The 18,398-nt window shown below is 43.5% G+C and overlaps 1 long non-coding RNA gene across 1 annotated transcript; it reads right to left on the bottom strand.

Annotated features, from left to right (window-relative positions):
* Positions 1–13,773: 13,773 nt before the first annotated feature.
* LOC119017596 lies at positions 13,774–17,366 on the bottom strand. The gene is made up of 3 exons (XR_005074489.1): positions 15,935–17,366; positions 14,775–14,844; positions 13,774–14,647 (listed from the first exon to the last, which is right to left on the bottom strand). It is a non-coding gene; the product is annotated as an uncharacterized LOC119017596 (long non-coding RNA).
* Between the last annotated feature and the right edge of the window lie 1,032 nt (positions 17,367–18,398).

The raw sequence follows: 18,398 nt of genomic DNA, 5'->3' as shown, positions 1-18,398 counted from the left end.
TCCAGATATGAAGTGGTGGTGGTGGTGGTGGTGGTGGTGGTGTGGGCGAGGCTGAACAAGGCCAATTTGTTTTTTAAAGGCTGGTCTTGAGGCCGAGGCCACGCCACAGAGCTATATTCATATATTACATTTGCGTTTTTTACACTTCTGACGGGCGCTCCATCGTGTGGCCGTTTTCATCTCTCCTTTTGATGCTGGTTAAAGGAGAAGGCGGTCATTGTCCTCCGTGGCCCGCAGGCATGTTTCGAGCTGCGAGCACTGAGTCAGTGGAGAGTCGGAGGGCCGGCTAAATGTCAGGCGCACATGGCCACGCTCGCACGGCTTAATGCAGGCCTGTGTCTGGCCCTTGTCCTTGTCCCCCCCTCCGACTCTGTGTGTCTTTATCCCTCTGTCTCCAGCTTCTCCCCTCTGTCTCAGATGTACATGCCATCTGGTCTGGCTCCACATCTGTGGATATCCTGCCTACAAAGCCCGGACAGCAGCGCTCTTTGTGCAAGCGACCCTTTTTTTTTGTTTTTTTGCGCTCTGAGGCACCTGCCATGGCTTAAATCACTTTACCCATGCAAAAGAGGCAAGCCCATTAATTGTGTCCACTGCTAAACGTGGCGTGTTAGTGTGTCGCGCTCGCTGGAATATCGCTTACAGCCGCGGGGCGCGAAGCTGCTTTAGCCCGGGAATACCAGGAGTGGCCCCTACAGAGGAGGGACGTTCAGAAAGCGTTCAGCGACCTGTACAGCCGCAGAAACACACAGTCGTTACCATGTCAGCCCTTTGACAACTACAGGAAATGTGCCAGCAGCTATAGAGAGGGAGACAACAAAAAATGAACTCCGCTCAGCCATTAATTAGTTTCATCAGATGAGCTTAACCCTCTTTTTTCGCTTTCGTTCCCTCCATCGCCGGCTTCAAACAATGACATGAATGCAGACGCTAATAACTCTTCAGACTCTGGCGTCACTTCGCTTTACAGATGTGTTCAGTATGGGAGCAACGTGTGTCCCAGGGAACCGAAAAAAGCCAAGTGACACGGATGCTTCCCCACTGGGACGCGCCAAGGAGACGTTTGATTCATTATACAACACTGCGATATCCAACATGGAGCGTCTTATACGAGTCTGTTTGTGGAAGCGCGTCTCCAGTCGAGATGTCTGTTTTTTTTTTCTTTCTGTTTTTACTTGTGATTGCCATAAAAACCTCCGTCAGATAGAATGAATTACACATTAATGTATGTTGAAGCATCGTGTCCCGATTTTAAAGCGAGCGTCAAGTTTTAAGTCGTGGCGTGTTTTGACAGGTACCAAATGTCACAGTTTTTAATCTTATTAAAGGATAATTTTATTGTTTAACGCTGAAATTACAGCGTTACCAACACTTCTTTTAGTGAAGGGAAATAAGACTCTGTGACTATGAATCTAGCAGGGGCCCCTCGGCCAGCGTTGTGTAGCGATGACCTGCTCTGCTTTATTTTTCTATCCCTTAACAGATTTGTTTATTTACAATAAACATTTAAAGGAAAATGAAGCATCTGTGTCATGTACGCACATCTGGCAGATGTTATAATGACGCTGTGCAAATCCTGCAAGTTTGTCAGGAGTTTCTCGAGGTAGACGAGCCTCGATGTTCCCACATTTTTAATATTTTCTGAAGGTGACTGGTTCGATTGGTCGAGCATGTAACTAAGTGGTATTGGTGGCATGTCGAAGTGTCCTTGGGCAAGATACTGAACCCCAAACTGCTCCTGATGTGCTGGTCGGCACCTTGAATAGCAGCCAACGTATGAATGTATGAATTACTGTGAGTTGCTTTGGACCAAAGCGTCTGCTAAATGCCCTAAAATGCAAAAACGTATGTGTGTCACAATAATTAGTGATTTAAGAAAGTTAAGGTGAAACTTTCAGCACCGTCAGAACAGAGAGCAGTACAGTGGTGGGTAATAAGCGAAGATGGTGCTGTTTGGCAAGAGTACAGTATGAAACATTGATGGTATTCCTGCAGACTTAAACCAAGGCAGCACAGAGAAAAGATGAAAAGACATTTATTAAATAGAACAATAGGATCTCTCACCATCGTGTGTCAGGTTTTTTTTTTTTTTTTTTTTCCAGGACCTCATAGAGAGAGACGTTCTCAGCATGCCGTCTGGAAAAAAAAGTCAGTAACACGCTGTGAAGAAAGTCATATAAGACTCTTACCATGTTAACTGCGTTTTAACTGGGTTTAATTTCCAAAAAGATTAAGGAAATGTGTGTCAGGGATGCAAATAAAAGGATTTTTAAATGAACTGATATCCTAAAAAAAAGAGAGGATCCGTTCTCAAGCAGAAGCTGTGGCACATTTTCTTATGTATTGAGTTTGAGTATTTAATTGTAGGTCACTAAAAAAATATTCCTTTTCAAATATTTGTTATTTTTTCTTCTGTATTACAGGAAATCTCTGCTTTTGCTGCTCCTCTCTGCAAGAATTAAAATGCCAAGCTGCCAAAGAGCCGACTCCGTTAACAAAACATTTAACCAGATAATACTTAAACGTTCCCTTGGAGTTGTTGCTTGGTGGTTGCGGGTGGGTGGGGAAACATTTTTGGGCTTCTGTTTTAGCTCCTGTCCCTTTAAGGCCCCACCCCTTCCTTCCTGAACACCCAGTCTGCTCTGATTGGTCAACTCACACACGCCTGAAACAAGCACCGCTAACAGCGACAGAGCCGCTGTGCTAAACCAACTACTGCATTCTCAACTAGCTGCCAGGCATAATTTATGCAAAATGTGTGACACGGTAACGTAGTGTGAAGGTCGGGACTGCTGACGAGGCGTTCAGGAGCGGTGTTTTCTGTGGGAGAGCGGAGCGCCTGTTAGGGCGGACTCTTTGTAACTTTCAAGATATTTTACGTGCACGAGAACGATGAAAATGTGCAACAGGTTTCCTTAAATTCTCGTCAAATGTCGGTGCTGATCGACGGAGCGTCTACCCTGAGCATGATGAATCCACCCGTGGAGACCAGACACTGGCGGCGGCGGCGGCTGATGACTCTTCTGAGACTCATCGGATGAGTAGGCTGATTAAATAATGAAGCTGGTGAATCTGTGAAAACTGGGCGGTGAATGGGAGGGGGAGGCTCGTAACAGTGGCATTATTCTCTTCTTACATAAGGCACAGAGAAAATTAATTCAAAAGATGGCAGCGGGACGATAGGCTAACGATTTAGGCGTGTCGCTGCGCTGCTGGGCAGACGTCTGGATGAGAGGAGGAAATAACGAGCATGCGTGTGTGAGAGAGAAATGAATGACAGGAGAGTATGAGAAATAAAAGTCCGGGCCCCGAGCGTGCAAAGAATAATCTCGCCGAACTGAACTTCATTTATTCATTAGAGCTTCATTTATAACATTATGGTCTTCAAGAATTCCCCCCAAAAATACCAGATGTCTCACGAGGCTTTCCATTCGACAGGCTGACCGGTAACTATGATGCACTGCACTTCTTTGAGAGTTCATCTAAATTGTTTTATTCCTCAGCGACGCCGCGTGTTGTATCCGCCGCCGTCTCTTCAGAACGTGAATCCTCGGACCAGTTAGTGTACAGCTTAGCAGCTCCAGCATGTCGGCGGAGGAGAGAGCTCATCGGTTCTGAGACCATATTTCAGGGAATTAAGGGAGTAAAGTGTATTAGTTGGCCGGTAATCTAAAGCATCGGCGTGTTGATCTGCTTGCCTTTTTTGGTTCCCGCCTGTCTGCTTACAGAGATATAAGAGAGAGAGAGAGAGAGAGAGCGGCGTGGGCTTGATCCAAAGTTGGAGTTTGGTTGTTTGCGAATATTATGCATACCACAGGACACACCCTCAAAAAAAAACAAACAAAAAAAAACACGCCCACATTTTTTAACACATCCTTTTTTGGCAGAAAACTGGGTGATGGGTGTGAACACATAGTCCCAACCCCTCCATTTCTAGGTTTTCTCTCAGTGCTTCTTGAGGTTTTTTTTATTTATTTTTGCAGGAAAAAAAAAAAAGAACAAACACTGTCACTGTGGCTCATCTCGGTGGTTTGATGGCGGGAGTGGTAATGCCACCCCGGCTACAAAAGCCTCGCTGGCTTTACGTGAAAGCGATCGCCCAGTTAATTAGCGACATGGAAATTCATAGGAATGTGTATTGGAGTGCTGCAGGCGGCGTGAAGCCATTGTGCTGTAATCTCACCCTCGCATCTCCATCAAGCGGCGTGAGTCTGGAGCGACTGTGATCACAGCGAGCTGTGTACTCTCTGATAATGCTGTTTCAGACCCTCTGCGGGCTCACACGGGCCTTTCATATGTGTTATTTATGTAATTATTAAGCTCATGAATTGCGGATTGTCAGCAGTAGTTTGAAGATGAAGCACTGTGTCAATTAAAGTGATCCGCATTTGAAGTTTGCATCATCCACCACTACAGAGGGAGCAGCTCCTCTGATGTGCAGGCATGAATACAAGCAAATGCATGTGATTAAATATTGTTTCCTATTATTGTTTACTTGGAGATTTTCCTTCTGAAGTTAATTCCGTAAGTCTTTCGCGTTGAATCGCTTTGAGCCGCACATCAGAGGGAGAAAGTTGAAATCAAATGCTTTTTTAGATTTTTTTCTTCCCCCCGTCTCTTTTTCTCGCGGAAAGTTATTTGAGAGATTTATTTCAAACAGTTACTCTTGTCAAGCTGATCTAAAGCTTTGGAATTTCAGAAATGTGTGATTCTCTCCAGAGCCATCATCAAACCAGACTGAACTCAAAACTTTCCACAACATGTGTTCAGTCAAACACATGTTGGCGTCTCAGAACTCCTCTCCAGAGTGGACATGTGCATCAAGGACTGCTGCTGCTGCTGCTGTTGTTGTTGTTGTTGCGCTGTGACTGATTGTTTTTTATTTTTTTTATTTCATTTCACATCACAGAACACCTTTTGAATTAATGTTCTATTTCACAACTTACTGGAGGTTCCTCCGAGTTTGAAGCATTCGGATCTTAATGTGAAAATCAAGAAGATGTGATGCCGGCAGAACTGGTGGGACTCGTCAACAAACACGGTTCTGACCAGATCAAGCGAAGAGGTGCTGGGCTCTACTTATCTTTGCTTTGCAGAGAGGTGGAATTAAATGATCTCTCAACTTGTGTGGCAGATTTTTTTTTTTATTGTAGGAATAGTTCAGCATTATTGAAAACTCTCCAGGAATCTGAAATACACTCGAGACGATCTCATATCTCTCATATCTGCATGTTCATCGTGGACTTTAAGCCTGGAGGTAGTTTAGCAGTGAGACCGGAGGCAGAAGGGAAAAAAAAAATTACAAATTGTTATTTTAGAGGGAGTTTCTTGGAGAAACGAGTCGGGTAAAGTGACTTTAAAGCATCATCATCACTGTGAGCGACTCCAGGAAGTGACAGCGTCTCCTCAGAAATAGTTAACAGAGCGTCACTCCCCTTTAAAAACCCAACTTGTCTTTATTTACATGAATCGTTCCGTATGAATTAAACACACATTATAAATTCTAGCAGGTTAGCTGTTCACAGTCTTAATGTTAGTTTAAGATAATCACCTCCAGGCTCTACATGTATGAGAGTTGTCATCTAACTCTTAACAGAACAGCGGTTAAGATTATTTCTTAAAAACAGCTGATCGCACGGCAAACAAAACCACTGAGGATGTTCCTGTCACGTTTAAAGATATTCAGAAATACGTACGAATTCCACATTAAACGACTCGACCTGTGTCATATATTTTGTTGAGTTGTGTTCGTACATTTACCCGAATATCTTCAACAACCGAGAGGAAGGCAACAACGTTGTCACTACTTCTGGTATAAGGAAGTCGGAAAACGAGACTTAAACGTGAATAAAAATTAAAACATTAACTCAACTCAGTCACAACAGATCTGCAGTGGTGGTTGTTCAGCGGTGTTCACATCAACAGTGAAGCGAGTTTAACGGCAGGAACATTTGTGTTTATTCACGCAGCATTTATCTGCCCTAAAACAGACACTTTACTGTACTGTATCCTAGCTATAAGATAGGTTGTGCATGTGTGATTAAATTCAGGACAACTCACCAAAGAACATTTCTCGTCCAGCTCCAGTCGGCAGCCAACGTTACAGAACATGAACACCTGAAAATGGAGGTCAGCTCCAAGATTCGCTGCTGCAGTCAGGTTGATAAACAGGAGTGAAGATAAAACCACTTTTTTAATCCCAAAAGTTTAATCTTCGAGCTCTCCTCCCATCGGTAATCCTTCACACAACGCTCAACAATTGTTGCTTTGTTTTAATAGAGAGCCCCCTAGTGGCAGAATTTTGTACATTTAAGTATTTTAATTGCCTTGCAACAAGATGCAGCTCTAGCTTGCCAAAAAAATCCAGAAGAGCTACCAAAAGATCAAACGTAGGAACTCTCTGCCGCTTTAAGCACGTTATTTCTTATTCTCCATCACATTTGGATATGGAGCAAACTCTGTCTGCTCCGAGAGACGAGTGTTTGGTTTTCAGAGAAACTCGCCGACCGCATGTTCCAAGAAAAACGAAGTCCGAAGCCTTGGAAAAAAAAAAAAAAAAAAGGCTCGGCATCGCACGAAAGCAATCCCGGCGCACACCTACAAAGCATCACACAACAAGCCAAAGTAATTAACAATTAACATTGTACAGATTCTCCCCGCTCGCTTGCTTTAAATAGGCAGAGGAGGACGGAGGGAGGGAGGGTGCTGAAGAACTTTTGAGGTTTCAGAAAACAAACTTTGCCAGGCATTCTTTAGACTTCGTTTTGGCCAAGTCTGAATCAAAGCGAGCAGACAATCTTCCCTTTCATCTCTCCGAGGCTGTGAAGGAACGGACTGTGTCCTGCCATGGCTGTGAACTTGTACAGCTTAGCACTGTGAAGGCCACGATTTCTTTTTCTTTTTTTTTTTTTCTTCCGAGGGTCGTCCTTTGAGTGTATTTTTTTTTTTCTTCTCCCTCTCTCTAACCTTTTGATCTAAAGCTTCTTAACTTTAAATGAAGTGCTTCAGCCTCTTGAAGATTCAGAAGCTTTCATGTCACTGTTTGTCTTGAGATGTAAATCCTCTCGGCGACGTGATGACTTGATCCTGTTGATCAAGTACGGTCGGAACTTAAGTATGGACATTCAGTCCCTTCTGTCATTGTTCCATTCAGCCTTAAAAAATAACCTGTCCAACAAAAAGAGAATTCAACTTCACTTTTGGGCTGGAGATCAGACCTTTCCGGATCTGACATGCGTTTGATCTTTTAGTTACTGTACATTCAGGGAGAAATTCTCCGTAATCCTGTTACGCCGACCATAATACTCAATACCGCGTGAGTTACGTACACTAGATTGGTCTCAAAACACAGCCACGAAGGGTTCTCAGTAATAGATTTCTAATGGTGCGACTCCATATTATGCCGTGCAAGCTGGGGAGCTAATTCCCTCTCAATAGGCTCAATTAAAATGTAAATTAAAAAACCGGGCATCTTATACTGTATTAGTGGTGAGAGTCTTGGGATGGTTGAACTCAGATGGCAAAAACATCAAAACATTTTTAATTTTCTATACATTTTTTTTTTAATAAATCCACTTACTTGGGTTTAATTATAATAAATGTAATGAAAATCACAAATTTATGAAACACTAAACCTCCAACACGCAGGTGAAAAAGACCAAGATGGCGCCATCTATCTATCTATCCAGGCAAGTCAATTTCTGATGGGCTGCAGAAATTAAAACTATCCGGTCTCAAACGAAAATGCACCTGGCTGATTATGACATTTTCTTTTTTGCCAAGATATGTGTGTTACTGACCCACAACCTGCAAGTTGCAAGTCCAAAAACGAAAACACAGCCTGACATCCTTTCTGTCACGTATCAGCTAGCGTGCTTTGGTGGATTGTGTAGATCATTACATCCCTTAATCTGAGGAAATACCATGTTTTTTTATGTTCTGGCTGGATTATTATTGGTTTAATTTGACTGCAGGGACTGGTAAGTATGAATAGTGTCATCATAAACCAAAGAGGACCCGGGGTGGAGCCTCGGGGAACGCCAAGGAAAAGAAAAAAGGCTGAGAATAAATTGAATGTTCCCGTGCTTTACAGACGATTCTGTGTCTGTACGATAGGATGCAAACGCTTTATGAGCAGTCGCCGTGCTCGCTGCAAACAGTCTGAAAATGTATTTGCGAGCAGCCGTATTCAATGGAGATCAAGATCAAGCCCCCCGTGTGTCAAGACACCCATAAACTGGTCATTTTAGATGGTCAGTAGAGCTTTTCTCCTGGTCGTGTTTCCATATAAAACTGAATTTATGCTTCCGGAGCTTCTGGAAATCTCATCTGTTCTATGTTTTATATGTCCTTCTCATCGCCAAGCTAAGTTTACTTTTCAGGTTGAAAGGCGCCTCTTCTGTTCGAGTCTTTGTTTGTGTTTAATTTGGGGCCGTAACACTCATATAAGCTGGTCCAAAATCAGGGGGGCCCAAGGACAAACGCGATGACGTTGCCTGACTCAGACGGGCTCCTGTGAGAAGAAGCCAAATGCAGTAAACTACACTAACCAGAAAATAGAGCTATTAATCTTTCGGCGCCCGCTGTGTTGCCCAACAAGGCCGACCCTGTGTTAGATTTTCATAAAACTCTCTAAAAAGCTCGCTGCAACACATTCGTTATGTTGTCAATCGAATCACTGTCTCTATCTACGTATCTGTGTTTTTTTTTTAATATGTGATAATGAAACTGATTTAATTTGATGTGCTCTCGTATCAACATGCATTTGGACTCCAGTAAACCACGACGTTCTTCTTGTCTGGACGTATGAAGTGTTTATCCTCGGCACAATATGATCCATACGTCACTGAATCTTGCATCCTGCGGACACGCGGTACTGACGACAGGTACGAGCGGCGTACCTGTGCTCGTGGTGGTCATCGCAGGGCACTTTCACCGTGCACGATGCTCAGAACGGTGAGAAAATAGACATTCCTGCACCCAGAGCCCGTCCCGACCAAACCGAGCCAGTGTTTGGCCAGCCGGTCAGAGCCATAAGAGAAATCCCTGGTGCTCTGTGCTTAGTGCTGCTAAACAGGCTTTTGTATGTGCTACACACAATGCTCCATCACTGGCACTTTGGACAGCGTGAGGGCTCCGCTGCCAAGGGAGCTCCTAGCTGTTGTTCTTTTCATCTAAGTTAAGCCACTTGGCCTGAGGCAGAATGGACATGGAGAAGAAAGGACGAGCAGAAAGGCTTGTGGGAGATGGCAGGATTCCTCGCCTTCTCCCTCTGGGACACGTTTCCCCCTGCATTTTATCCTCACACCCTTGGTCTGATTCACCATGAATTCTTTGGAACACTTCGGTACCGCTTAATTTACATGTATGCCAACAGGCTTTTAATGTATTTAAAACTTGGATGATGTTCAAAGGACGCTATAATTCCTCTGAAATAGGCCTTTTGAAGGCTTTATCTTGTTCTTTCTCTTCTGGCTAATCTTGGAGCCCCTCCGTATGCCAGAGCAATTTTTCTAATGCCAATTAAGCTTGACATTAGCATAAAACAGCTTTCAAAGTTTTTTTTTCCCCCTCTTTTTGAATGAAAGACTGATGTTAAATGGACACTTATTTACACTCCAATCGTCTGTCTTTGGAGTTTCAACATTGAGCAACCTCGGTAAACATAAAGGACCCCGGCCTTTGTGTCCATTGTCCTGACGGGAGCAGATGGGAATATGGAGGCCAACAAAAATTCCCTCAATAACAACTCGACACATTCGTGTTTTTGCAAATTAGCAGCCCCTGTGGTACAACATCACACATTCTGCTCTGTGTCCAAATGAAGGTTATGCTATTAATGCAGAACATGCTTGGCAGTCTCTTTCATTTCTCCCAAGAACTGTAGTAATTGCCACAGTGCACTAGGAATCAATTAATTACCATTAGGGCTTTATTTCAGAGCACGGGGAAACACACTGCAAATGGTTTTTCATTAGCCACAAATGTGCAAATGCGACCCACGGGAGAAACCCAAAATTCATTGCGGATTTTCTCGCATTTCTGAGAGGAAGTTAAAAGCCTTGTTTCGCTGGGACACATTCCACTTCCCAAGAAAAAAAAAAAAAAAAGTGCAAGGTCCCACTCAGGGGGATCACTGTGGGGGAAAAAAACCCCCAAAAAACTCAAGCTGTCGTCGTCGTCGTACTGGGTCCTCGTTTGTCAGAGCTGAGAGTATTTGGGAGCAAATAAATCTGCAGTGTAAATTCTGTTACTTTGTGTCGTGGGATTATTTATATTATGATAAACAGCTTCATTACACCAAATCCTTTGAAGTGAAATTCGAAGTAAGTGAGTCGACCGTTAAGAGCACCAGATATCTAATGCTGCAACTGCTGCAAGCTGAAAGTTCATCTGTCGTTCATGTAAAGACGAGGTAAGTGGAAGTGAGCGACGACGAGAATAATGGCTGCGATCGAGCACTGCTGTATACCTCTGTAATGACTTCATAGTTCCCAAACTACTCTTATACCTAGTTATGTCCAGTCACACTTTAATTTAAAGCATTGTGCGCTTTGTATCGATCTTCTGACGGTGTGTTCATGTTGGGTTCACCTGATCATGATTTGGATACAGCCGATTCAGACACTTTCTGAATCCTCAAACTTTTGTGACAAATTGTGTGTGTCCGTGTCTGTAAATACAGTATGAATGCATATTTTTGTACCTGTGCACTACGTCACCTCACCTGTTTCCATGTGAACGTAAGATGCCTTCATCCAGCGTCACTCTAGTCTGATACTCTCCAGTTTTTTCGCCTGGGCAAAGACCAAATGTTCCCTTGCTGAAATGTTTCCGTGCAATTGTTGTGGACCATTTGAGTCACAAATAAAGCCAGTCAAGTACTTTTCAGTTGAATGCACTTTCACAAAAACTTGCAAATATAGTCATCTTTCCTCGCGGCACTTACAGTCAGTCCAGCGGTTAGCCTACCTGCAGACAGCTTCTCATACTGTATCAGGGCAACAAAGTTCAAAGCACAAATAAAACTATGAATAATATACAATATAATAGAAATCAGTTCCTCGATCAGAAGTGAGCCTTTAGTCTCTAACATGTTTTGTTGGTGCTCCTCCACCACACTGAACCTGAAACCCCGTCTGTTCTGAACATATCGGAGATGTGTACCTGTCGATTTTCAGAGATGTTTCTGATCCTCTGCCTCTCACTGACCGTCGTACACCTGATCTCGACATGTAAACCGCCTTTCAACTCTGCCCGCAGCATGTTTTCCCCTGTAGCCTGTTGTGTTACCTGCTGCCAGACTGACAGTTTGATTGTGAAGTATTGATACGGAGGAACAAGCCCGGCACGCCGAGCCTCAAAAATCATTTTCAGGGGTTTGATGTGATATGTTTGCATGAGGATTTACACAAAGACGATGATGCAACGTCACTGTAACCTACGTTATTTTAGACTGGTTGAGCAGAGTCCCGTTTTAGGAGCTGACCGACTATACTGGAGGGAGCAAAAGCTGCATTTTTACTGCCAGAGCTGTTTCAAATGAATTATCAGCCCAGGAAAAAAGGTCGGAAGTTAAACACAGACACATTTACATTTATATAGTCTACAACCATATAGGCATTATCACGTTTACAGTACGTTTATCACTTGACCAGGTCGGTGAATGTGTTTCAAGTCTGCATTTGTGTCACACCACTGGATATCTTTTTAAAAGGAGATCTGGTGTCAAAAAACAGGATATTTTCGACAGGAAACAGGAATTTTTAAGCCAAAATGTGATCTTTTCCTAACCCTAACCAAGTGATTTCAAGTGTTAAAATGTAAAGTGTGCTGTAGTGTACTTTGCCAATATTTATTCTTGAGTTGCAACAGGTTTCTTGAGTGATATCAACTAAGTGGGGAAAAAGTGACCTATCCATTTACAACGAGGGATGACAGCAAACAGCATCCGCAGTGAGAACCTCAAGTGTAAATCTTTTGCTCTTGTGGTGCAAAAGCTTTTTTTTTTTTTTTTTCCTTCCCCCGAGTTAAGTAAACTCAGAGTGCTGCTCACACGTTGCCGAAAAAAGTTGGAGCAGTGCTGACAGGGAACAAGTAAAGAGGCTTTGAGATCACTTCTGAGGAGTCCGCGAACACGTCTCTCAACGCTCTCCTGTGTTTCTGTCTCGTTATCTGATTCTTTAATCACATTTCTGTTCCTCTGTGACGCCGCCGTGACAGTGCTTTACTGCTGTCACCTCACAGCTACTAATGGGGGGGGGTTACCGTTGCGAATCCGAGCCGATTCACCGCCTCAGAACAGAGCAGCGAGAATCACAGCGAGATAGACTTGAAAAAGGGGAGCCACATAAAGACTCTGCAAACGCCAGAGGAATACAAGAGCAAATAAGATAATTTGCAAACTTCATAATTTCCTTGAAAGGAAATAAAGAACCGTTCCTGTCCCAACGTACGAGACAGGGCCCACCCCCCGCTGCTCAAGGAGTGGGAGTGCAACCCATTAGCAGCAAGTCACTCGCACTGATCGTCAGCATTAGAAAGTGCTTTCAACTCCGCTGGCTGTCAGCAACTCTGGCAGCTTGGAAGAGCTTTAGCTTCGACTCTGAATCTCTGCAGAGAGACTGTGGTCGGCAGTGACAAAATCAGTTTGAGCTCTTGTGTGGAGGATCTGTTAAAAGGGGTTTCGGATCAAAGCAGCCTAAGTGGGTCAAAATTACCTTGACCATCTGAGAACAGTCACATTTTGAAGGGGGGGGGTGGGGTGGGGGTAATCTGCAATGTAGAGAGTAGATTAACATTTTGCCTGGAAGATTCCTCCCAAAGACGTCAGATCAAAGCAGAGCGAAGCTTTTATTTCTTCTCATCCGACGTTCCACTGACTCAGTGTTAATTTGGTAATTTGGCTTGCGCTTCATTCTGCTCGTAGCGAGGCGAAAGCGTGTTTACCTTTTTGGTGTTTGGAAAAATGTCTGGGGGCCTCCTCTGCTTTGCTTTTCATATGAAATACAACAAAGACTCCAGCGTTTATTTTGGTCTTTAGGAATATTAATGTGCTAAATATCACCTCTAGTATGAGATGGTGTAAACTTTCCAGAGTGAGACGTGTTTTATTGTACACTTCTGAGGAGGAACTACTGCTGAATGCAGACAGTCTGTTTGCATTTGGAAGAGATACTGTTGGACGAAATTACAAACAGTACACGGACATCATTTCAAAGACTGGACCAAAGACAGATGTGTTCCAGTCAGTTTGCAAAAGGAATGCAATTTGTGTGTTTATCCTTTGTTTCATTTGTCTATTAACTGCAAGGTTTTACGATTTACGATGATGGTTGTTTGCCAATAAACTTTCATATATTCACGTTGTCCAGAGGATGGAATGACTTCGGTGATCTCCTGACTTTTTCCTCCAGCACCACATTGGTGTCGACGTTTAAGTCAATTTTTCCACAACATGAAATTGCCGTGAAATTTGGTTTTCTTCAGTACTTTGGTTGATGACCAAACACCTGCGAAAGCCATCTCAAAACCAACTCAGCTGCCTCTTTACGTTAACAAATAGTAAGTCAACATGCTATTGTTCTAAAAATGGTTAAGAATGTTGAACGTTATACTGGCTAACACAGTTGTGGGTGAGGCTGAGGACAGTGAAAGCTTAGATATGATCATACTTGCATTCACAATAACTACTAAAACAGGGAAAGCACAAGAAAAACAGCTTTTTTTTTTAAGAAAGGCAGGATCACGCAAAAATTAAGCCCTTTCATACAGCGTTTTATTTACTAGAGAGGATGCTTTTAGTATTTTCAATTGTTTCCAATGTGCAGCAATGTCACAGCAGCAAATATCATGGCACACTTAAAGCAGCAAGACTAAGAGATGTAGTTCTCAACTCTCCTGAAGAAACAATCAAACTTTTGGCTTCTGAAATAGACATTTTTTTGGAGAGCTCTGATGGAGCTCGGGATTCATCAGGAAGACAGCATCTTTACTCAAAAATCATCATTTTATGAATCATGACTGAGTGTGAGACCCTTTTGAGATGTATGGATGATGTGTTTCCTAACTAGAGATGTATTATTACACCCCTGCATCCCATCCACAATTAATCATTATGTCATCTTTATGATGCCACCTCATCCGTGAATTATGCTTTAGAAATAAGAGCGATCTGCACATCACTACATGTGAAGGATAGACTAAAGCGGTACGTTTAGGGAGGAGGCTTATCCTTCTCAAAGCTACATTACTCGCTGGCCCTTCCAACTCAGCATGTTTGCATTGTCATTGTGAGTGTGTAAGCATGCTGATGTTAGCATTTATCTCAACACAATGCCTCAGAGCCTCTAGCCGCTATCCACTCATACCCTAACTTTTAAAGACACATGGCATTTTGTCTTGTCGCTTTCATTGCTCTTTCAAGGCTTTTGATGTTTTACGGTTTAAAACTGATTTAAAAGGTTTGTAATTTTCTCCACCTCACCTTTCCTTTTCGTAAAGGTCAACAGCAGCCTTTGCCTCTCTCACCGCCGGTGTGAGCTCTGTGGAAGCGAACGAGAGATCTCAGAAACAACCTAATCCAGCCAGTCCGGGGCAAAGATTGTTTGAAGCAGTAATGAGCCGTGGCAGTTACTCAATGGGAGCCCTGTATGAGCAAATGGACAAGAGGAGAGGAGCCATAGTAGATTAAAATCAAGACAAAAACCTGTATTGACAAATCGCAGCAGCTCTTCCTTCGCTTTCGGGCAAAATCACCAGGAGGGAACAAATACCTGTTTGCGTTCTGCTCTTCCTGAGGATCTGTCTGCTCCGTTCACACCACCTCAAGCTTTACTGTAGCTGCTGTACACCAGTTTAAAAAGCAAACAAACAAACATTATCTCTTGATTTCATCACTTTAAAATTATGAGCAAATCTCTTTTAGCCTCTGAAATCATCCCAAACCCGTGCATGCATTTTCAATTCCATTTGTTTTCTCGCGCCAGTCTTTAAATATACTTTTTATTAAATGGTACATGACAGAGGGAATTGCTCTAACATTACAGAAATCATCTTGCCTCAGTTCATTAGCAGAGGTAATTTCTGTTTTAACCTCGACCGTGCTAATTCCAGCCTGGCCTTTCGTACATGTGAGGCGGTCCTTTAAAGGCGGCTCGCTTTTGAAGCCTGCTGGTCGAGCTGTTCAAAGCTGCAGCTGTTTTTGGTGGTGTTTGACAGCTTTAATTGATGTTTATTTTGGCATCGAGTTTCATTCCTTTCATGCAAATGTCCTGCATGCAGCGAAATGGGTCAGGGCAGCACTAGGTGGGCGCAGTTTGTGTGTACCGGGATAAGAGCAAAGTGCTTAACGAATTTACATTTTAGATCACAGAATCTCAACGAGCGGAGCGCAACAACAAGCAGCCAGACTAACGGTTAAAAATGAAAAATGGCCTCACAAGTCTCTTTGATTAGATAATGAAAACACTGGGCATCATATTAATATGTCTTGTATTACAAAGACGCCTTTTTCTTCAATTTCCAGGACCAGATAATGAGGCTATAATTTTCACCTTTGTGTGTTTGTGGGATAAACACTCATCCCATTAACTTTTCCCTTCAGATGTTTTAGAGGGGATTTTTTTTTTTGTAATAAATTATTTCCCCACATTTGATAGACGTGTGAGCTCTGTGTTGCAGCCAGTCTTCCCACCTGTAGACCTGCAGAGAGTCGACCCGCCTTTCAGACACACCACCATCACCACCCCTCCCTTCCGCCTCCCACCCCCATCCTGCCATGCCGCTCCCTCAACCAGGGCTGACATCACCACGGAGGCACGCAGGGGCCTCCTCATCTGCTCCCAATTACAGCCTCGCAAACTCCTCCGTGGAAAAGACTTCAAGCTGTTATGAAACCCGAAGAGGAACAACCTGAGACCTCGAGAAAACATACCGGGTGACGAGGCTCGCCGCCGGCCGGGTCTGGCGAGGTGTGGATCCTCTGATGACGCTCTGCTTCAGTTTGAGGCATCAGCGGGGCTTAGAGGATATAATCAGAGCAGCGTTGTGGCGTGGAAATGTAAGATGTTTGACAAATCTGGATGTTGAAATGTTCAAATTTGTGTCTTGTGTATGCAATTTTAAGTAGTTTCATCCCTCGTCCGTTACATGATGTCTTTGCTTTTAAACTGTCTTTGGGCAGCAAGCTTCCTCTGTGAACACACCACCAGATGATATACAGAGCTGTTATTCAAGCAGACACTCCAAATCCAAAATTGAGAAATCTTCTAAAAGCTCCTCCCCGATCTGTGACCACTGACTTCCCCGACTCTGTAGCTCCATCAGAGATAACGGGAGTATGATTATGATTCCCAGTCCAAGTAAATCTGTGTGAGAATGAACCGGACAGTCTGACTGACTTCTGTTTGAACTTCAGGATCGTCCCCCTCCTTCGTGCCAAATACATAGGAGGCCATAAAATCCAGATAGGTCAAAAATAAAAACGGCCGCCGACGGCCTTTCCATATTTTGTTGCTGTTTTTGGTTCAGCATCAACATCTTTTCATCCTGGCAGATTTATCCCGAGCCGTTTCTCAGTTTTTCAAAAGCATTTCTGCTTTGATAGATGGAGGGAGATTTGTACTCCGCACTGAGAAAACATGCCTAATCTTGGATTAAGCTGCACTACCATTTTAAGGTTAGAGGTCCGCTCGCAGTCATCATGCATCAAAGTCAGATACAGTGGAGTAGAAACAAAACAGATACCATGGAAGTCCTCCTCTGAGTCTGTCGTGGTCAGCTGGACTGAGATGAAGCCGTTTTCATGCTCGGAAAAATAAGCAGACACTAATTCCCTGGACTGGTTCGCTGTAGGTATTTTTAAATTAATCACTCATGTAAGTCCTCCCTTGAGGATCCCCTTGATTAAACATCATGTTGCACAATTCACCGAATGAAGAAAAGTCTTCGATGTTAATGAATTTAAACTGTTTCATGTAGTTGCAAAGTAATAATAAGAGCCATAAAATAATTTACGGAGCTGATTTTAAATTAACTTTAACTTCTGCTGCTTGACGCCTCTTCCTTCCCCATCTGAGCTCGTCTTCTTCGTCCCTGAGTCGACGTCTTTGTTGGGGCCACCGTAGGATTAAAAAACCTCCGTAAATATGTGTGTTCCTCGGCCGTGTGCACCGTACTACCTCGCTTAGCTGCGCTGCTAAATGAGCTAAGTCGCAGTTACAGTTAGCAACGTCAGTGCTGCAGAAGAGAAAGTCTGTGTTGCATCTGTTTTCATCTGGATTCTGGGAAGTGATTTTCTTTTATTTTTCACTAAGCAACTAATAGTATAGTTGTCTCAGCTGGTTCCGTTAGCTACAGGACAGCTACACTTGGCGACCACGTGGTGTAAATATTCAGTAACCTGTTTCTGCAGCTAAATCTCCATTTATTAAAGAATTACAGTGTTGTGCAATGGAAACTGCTGTTGTTGTATTATGTGCTGCATTATAAAAAAGGCGCTGAGGTTTTTCACTTCAGCTTGGACTAAATTTACCTCTCCAGCCAAATACGGCCGAAAGGTTTCCACAAAGAATTCTAAAAATGTGTGACTTTGACTACACTTTGTATCTGTAAATCATCGTGCATGGAGCTTCTTGCTAAAGACTCTGAACACTGCAGGGAATCTGTGCTTTTAACGCGAGTGGAACCACCCAAGTGTTGAAAGCGTGTAAACCGGCGCCAACGAGCGCGTGATGTCTCAGCGCCGATAAGAGTCGCTGAGGCAACGCGAGTGTGTATCAAGTAGCAGCCGCGCACGATGTTTTAACAGGTGATTGCGGAGGTCGCTGACATTCAGAGTTCTTGCAGTGAGAGCTGGTGCTGCGACCCATACGCTCTCCAGATGTTTCCCAACATGCAAAGGGAGACAGACCCGACCCCGCTCCAACACGACACATCTGAAAACTACAAAGAACACAGACGGCACATGACTTTGCCAAAGACTCTCAGCTCTGCAGATTTACTTTTCGTATCCTTGCTTTCATTTGAAAACCGAACAGCCATTTGAACATGGTAAAGAATCAAATAGTTGATCTGTAATCGTCTGTTTGAATTCAAATTTACGGCCTTCACTAAAAGCACTTTCTGTCTGTTTGCTGACTTTGTGAAAATGCCGCTGCCTCGTGACGTTGTCTTGTGTCTTTCAGCCGTTTAGCAGTGTCACCACAAATGAACACAACAGTCAGCACAGATCCCGCCTGCCAAAATCCAACCGCCTGCTGAGAGAAAAGGCGGAACACAAAATGCCGCGAGTAGTGGAGTATTCCAGGGAATGTGCACAGCATTCGGCTCTGTCGCAGTTTCAGCCTCCACTGGAAGTTTACAGACGTTTTGGTGACCGTTCTAGTGTTTTTCAAGAA

This window comes from Acanthopagrus latus, chromosome 4 (assembly GCF_904848185.1).
Source record: "Acanthopagrus latus isolate v.2019 chromosome 4, fAcaLat1.1, whole genome shotgun sequence".
NCBI lineage: Eukaryota > Metazoa > Chordata > Actinopteri > Spariformes > Sparidae > Acanthopagrus > Acanthopagrus latus.
The sequence above is the reverse complement of the archived record's forward strand: the minus strand, read 5'-3'. Positions and strand labels throughout refer to the sequence as shown.